This window comes from Blastomyces gilchristii (genome assembly GCF_000003855.2).
Source record: "Blastomyces gilchristii SLH14081 genomic scaffold supercont1.5, whole genome shotgun sequence".
Classification (NCBI taxonomy): Eukaryota; Fungi; Ascomycota; class Eurotiomycetes; order Onygenales; family Ajellomycetaceae; genus Blastomyces; species Blastomyces gilchristii.
The window spans coordinates 1,937,336-1,943,678 of record NW_003101678.1 but is presented as its reverse complement, the minus strand read 5'-3'; the positions used below and the strand labels follow the sequence as shown (position 1 = coordinate 1,943,678).

Below are 6,343 nucleotides of genomic sequence, written 5' to 3'. Positions count from 1 at the left end.
TACTGACTTGACTATTCTCTTCAGTTCTAGATTTGCTTTGAGCTTCATTTTTTCTTCAGTTCTTTTGAGTTCTTGAAGCAAATATACATTCTTTTGAGCTAGATGCATGTTTTTCTTTACAATTAGAGTATTTAAGCAGAGTGTATTGACATATTTCATCTCTTTTTGAGCATGTTTCACATTTATACTCACTAGTTTTATAATCTCTGGCACAGAATACACATTTTGAGTCTCTGAAATAGAAGATTATAAAGTGTTCATATCTTTGACAGTTTGAACACTGTGTTTGAGCTTTGAGATTCATTCTTGAGTCTTTGTATTCATGAACTCTCATTTTCAAATCTACTACTCTTACTTCAGAGATTTTTGACTGTTCAAGTGTCTTTATATATACTAGAACAGAGGCATTTCTTCTGCTTTGTCTGAACTCAATTGAATTTAGTTATACAGACTCTTTTCTCAGTTGAATAGAGTTGTATTCTTCTAATTCATTTTTGAGAAGTAGTATTTCTTCTTCACAGTCAAAAATTTCAACTGGAATATTATGAAGAATGAATTTGTCTCACTTTTCATCTCTCTTAGATAGAATTATTATGTTTAATAAAGATTCTACTGCTGATTTTCAGAGATTCTTATTCTGAATAAGAAATTCTGCACTGAATTCAGACATTGTAGTCAGAATAATAGAGTTTTCAAAGAAGAATGACTCAATTGAAGCTATAACTGGTTTTTGAGCTTCAATATCAGTTATTAACTGAGAAAAGAACTGCTGATTAATTTCATTTCTAATTCTGAAAATGAGATTTGAGTTTAGCTTATTTCTTTGCAAGATATCCTGATTTAAGACTTTGAGAATAAGTCTTCTATTTATGAAGATTTGAAGATTTTTCTTCTTTTGTATTTTTTTCTTCACTTTTCTATGAATAGAAGTATGAGCATTATTCTTCTCAGTTTTCTCAGGATTTTGAGCATGTTTTGAGATAGCAGATTTTGAGATAGCAGATTCAGCTGCTTGAGCATATGTTTTCTTCTGATTCAAAGAAGAAGAAGAAGTAGAAAAAGAGAAAGAAGAATAAGATAAGAAGTCAGTGATTGTACTAGAAATTTTCAATGTTTTTTAAACTGTGTTTAAAATTCCAAGTTTGAACTTAATCATCTTCTGTAGTTATCTAGCCTGAGCATGAAGAATTAACAGAACTTCTTCATTTATCTCACTCAGACACTGCTTTTCAAGAATCTTGCTTACTTTTTCAAGTTTCTGTATTTCAAGAACTTGTTATTTCTCTATTTCTTCTTTCTTTCTTCTCTTCAGAATTTCAAGCTCAGGAATAGCATTTGAGAAAGCATCTTTTTTCACATCAACAGAGTGTATTTTTGAACTCATTATTCTCACTCAATGAAAAGTTGATCAGACTGTTTTAATTGAGATATGTATTAAACTCTTTTGAAAAGTTAGTCAGACTGTTTCAATTAAGAGATTTCTAAGTCTGTTTTCAAATGAAAAGTTGATTAGACTGTTTCAAAAGAAGAATAAAAGACTTTTGTATATAAAACATCTGATTTTTTTCACACTAGTTCAGTAACTAGGTTAGATTTTTGAAGAGAATCTAATAAACTAAAATTGACTACAGGCGCTAGCCACCCGCAGGATGCACCTTAAGCTAATTACATTTAACCCTCTATAATTAACCAACCACCGTGTCTGTCCTCTCAGGCCAGCCACTAATTTCCAGGGGCATTAGTTAGTGGCTGCCACCGCTCACTTGATGATGTACACATCAAGCTTCCGGTTGCTGATCTCGGCCTCATTAGATGCCCATAGGCCTATCAATCAGCTGTCATGACCTTGTCCTGTGTTAGAGACTAATCATAGGCTTGATGACTGCAGTCCTCCCTGCCAGTATTAGGGCTTGGCAGGGAGCTTACAGACTCTAGCCTATCAGAGTGCTCTGCCTAGGGCCTAGATGCGCATCTAGGCCTGCTAGTCAGGTGATTTTCAAAATCATTCCCTGTATTTGAGAGGGAGCTAGGCTCCGATGATGGCCCTAGTTAGAGACTCACTTAAGTAGTGTATAACCACTATATTAGGCTTGGCTCTATATCATTAGAACCTTGACAGGTGCACAGTAGAATAGTGGGACATTGGCATCTCATGCCAGCCCTGGTGAGTGTTTGCAGGATCTTGCTTAACTAGTGGCTTGGCTTGCAGTAGAGAGTTCTACCCCGCACCAAGCCTTACTAATTAGGCTCAGCCCCTATTACATGGGGGCTTTCATGGGTAAGAAGTGGCAGGTGCCAGCGGTGGGATTCGAACCCACGCACCTCTAATGTGTGCGGCCTTGGTTATCAGTCTTACCAACTGGGCCACGCTGGCATAAAACCTGTCTTTGACTCACTCTTCAACTCTGAATCTTTTGATAAGTTCAAATATCAGTAAGTCATTGAATCACTTTAATATCTTGTTACATATACTTATTCTGATATATCTTTTACAACTGTCAAACTCATCTATTGATTAAGTAAGTCTACATAAGCATGCTGAGCTGCAGTTAAACAGCTCTTTTACTACATTCATGATACAACTGATCACTATATTCACTACATCACTGAAGTGAAAAAGCTTAACTTTGAAGTCTTTACAGATTCTGATTAAGCAGGTGACATCAGTAACTGTAAATCTACATTGAGTCTTCTTATTCATCTCACTGACAGGTCAATTATGTGAAAATTCATTAAGTAAATGATTATGATGCTGAGTATTATAGAAGTAGAGTATATATCTGTCTCTAAGAGTCTCAAAACTGTAATCTGGCTACACAGACTACTTATAAAGCTTGAATTTCTATTTTCTGATTTTACAGTTTCTCTATACATTGATAATAACAGAGTAATCACTGTAGTAAATGATGAAAAGATCACCTGCAATATATATTATAATGATATTAAACATCATCACATCTGCGATACTGCAGCTACAGGTGTTGTTAAAATTATATAAATAGACATTATCAGTATAACTGCAGATACTCTAACAAAAGCTCTAATAGCTGAAGTTTATAAAGATGCTCTGATTAATATGAGAATCTGAACATCTACAGTCAGAAAAGCTCTGAAGACATTCTGACAGATACAGAGTCTTATCAGTCTATTACCTCTATAGTAGTTCATACATTTATTTATTTATCTCACTGTTTTCTCTACTTTCTTATCCTCTGAATTCTTGTTAGTTCTCTGTGAAACCTTTGATAGAAGACACTACTATCTTTTATATATAATATTCTTTCTTCAGTTATAGAACTGCTCTGCTGAGTTGCAAATATCTACTCAGCAGAGTGATAGTTAAGAGAGGTGTCAGATTTCCCTCTCTACAGACTGACTGCTTTCATCTAAGTGAGGTGTACACTGATCACTTGGCAAACGCCTACACATATAAAAGACCGCACAATAGATAGATCTCAATAATATAACTAACTACTCTATTATATCATCTTCATTATCAGAGTTTTTACAATATTTATTATTAACTGTGTATCTTTTATAGTAAGAGTAATACAGCTGTAATAAGTTATTATATTAATATTATCTAATAAATATTCAGTATATATCTGTATAAATATAAATAATTAGAAAATATACACTTAAAAAGTGTGATCAGAGTGAACTCTGCTATCACTTGAATAGTATTAAGAGTAGAACACTGAAATTAATAATTTCTTTCATTAATTTCATGAATAAGATATATGAAAATAATCTTGAGAAATATAGAATTCTTTAACTTCTAATAAAAACAGATCTCACAGAGAGACTCTATTTTCATAATATTAAAGACTGAGTGTTATTAAAAAGCATTACTTTTATACAATGTATATATACTTACTGCAGTGATTCACTCTCTGTATATGTAAGAATAAGTGCTTGCTGTAAGAGGCCTACACTGAATAGATTGGTATGATGTTTATAGATCTTATATAACAAAGTGAAAAACATTAAAGAAGGAAAGAAAAGAGAAAGTGCAGAAATCAGTGATTGAAGTGAATATTTATACATATGGGCGGTGATGTACACTGGTGTACACAGTGAAGCTCTGAGACAGAAGAATAGAAATTCTGTAGATTTTTAGCTGAGAATTGATGACTGAGAATCAGAGTGATAGAAATCTGTGAAGTGTGTAATGAAATAGTCTATATAATTGATCAGGCACAGTCTGTCACATTAGTACCTCTCTTCTCTGATTGTGTGTAGCTTCTATCAGTTAAGGGCTGTGATCTCAGATAATGTGAAACTCAGAGTTCAGGTCAGACAATCATACTCAACTTATTTTACAAGATATTATCAGCTGCAGCTGTGAGATCTCTTATCAAGAATATTCTCAATCTCTCATTCAAGTTTGTTATCTTCTTCTATGATCCCTGGCGGCTGTCAGTTGAAAGTCAGTTGAGAAGAGAATGAATCAGTGATAATATAATGAAACAAGCTTGTGTGAAACACATTATAAATTTCTGATGAAGTATCAAGACAGTAGTTATAACTGTCTAGAATCTCTATCACTGTGTATTTCATATAATGATAATTCAATGTACAGAATGAGTATGTGATCTGTATATTCTTAAGATTCAATTATACAAGATCTTCTATCTTATACTGCTCTGCAGAATCTTGTTAAATATTGACTTAATCTTCTTAATCTTATTTAGTACTTGTCATGAAGACTTCTGCTCAGTTGTGAGTATCTCAGAGCTTTATTACTATATTATCAGTGATTTGAATTGAACTGCAGAGATTCAGTGTGAACTGTATAATCTCTAGAAGATTTAACATGTTCATATAATAACTGTATGTAAGAAAGAACAGACTTATATCTGTTAAAACAGCATCTTGATCATTAATAATAATCTCTGTGTATAGAAGAAGATTATATCAATTATTCTGTAAATAATTACAGAAGTTATAAAGATAGTTCTTTACAGTCTGAATTATTTATTCTGATATATCACCAGTCTCAGAGTAATAGACAGTTAATAAATAATATATAATCTTAAGAAGTTGATAGATTCTTGTTCAGAGAGTACTTACAAATTGATAGTCTCAGTCTGATATAATAGATCTCAGTAACTTATACATTTAATAGAATAAACTCTGTAAGAAGGCTTTAGTAACTTGTTCAGTATTCATCTTATTATAAGATTTTAATATTATATCTTTACTTAATCAGTTAATAATGATCAGAATATTCTTATAACTCTTACTCTCAGATAGATTAATAATCAAGTCAATTATTACATCTCACTAGATTCTATCAGAGATATTAAGTGATTATAGTAAATCTTTTCTACAGTTCTTTATAAGATAATAGAAGAACAGTGATTATAGTTTCAGACAAAGAGTCTGATGCTGTTTAATATCTCAGATCAGTAGCACTCTCAGAAGATTATTTTATATAGTTATTCATAGTCTGAATAATTAGGTATATATAAATCATGTATCTCTTGTATTATCTGAGTGTATAAGAGTTCAGAGTGAGAGACTCAGCATTATTTACAGAATTATAGAGTGTTATTATCATTGATTAAACATACTGAGATATTGATTCTTATATGTAGTTCGGAGAGAAATCAGAGTACTTCTTGACATACTGCTTTAATAAGTGTTTAAAGAAGTTCATCAGTTTGAACTGTTATATACTATAATTTATTCAGTGTAGATCTGAAGAGTGTTCTGACTGATAAAGTATATATAGTGCTATAAGTGATCTCATTGTAATCAACTAATATCTTCAGGTTCAAGAGTCAGTGTTCTTGATTTATTCAGTGTGTGTCTGTCACATCAGACAGCATATCTTGTTCTCATTGTAAGAGAATATCTGTCATTGAGTTCTGACTGCTGAGGCAGTAGTGTATTGTAAAATGAAAGCAGCTTAGAAACTCAGATCATTACATCTATTATTCAGTGAGTTTATAAGTAGTTGTAAAGTACTTGAGATTCTTATAATCTGTGATTATCTCAAATTCAGAGATACTTTAGAGTTTGAAGTCTCATTCTTCTAGACAGTGTATAATTGTGAGAAGTTTCTTATCATAGATCTTATAATTGTATTCAGCAGGACTCAGTTTCTTAGATATGAAAGCATATAATTGTAAGACATCTTTATCATTATATTGCAAAATAGCTTCTTCTGTAATATAGTCAGAGAAATCAGCTTCAATAACTGTCTTATGATCAGAATTAAATATTATTAGCAGAGAGATATTAATGAATATCTTCTTCATCTCTGTAAATACACCTTCAGCATCTGCTGATCATTGAAATACTGACTTCTTCTTAGTAAGTTCTGAAAGTGATCTCA

General features: G+C 32.0%; 1 non-coding gene across 1 annotated transcript; it reads right to left on the bottom strand.

Annotated features, from left to right (window-relative positions):
- Positions 1-2,293: 2,293 nt before the first annotated feature.
- BDBG_16818 lies at positions 2,294-2,374 on the bottom strand. The gene has a single exon. It is a non-coding gene; the product is annotated as a tRNA-Leu (tRNA).
- Positions 2,375-6,343: the final 3,969 nt, after the last annotated feature.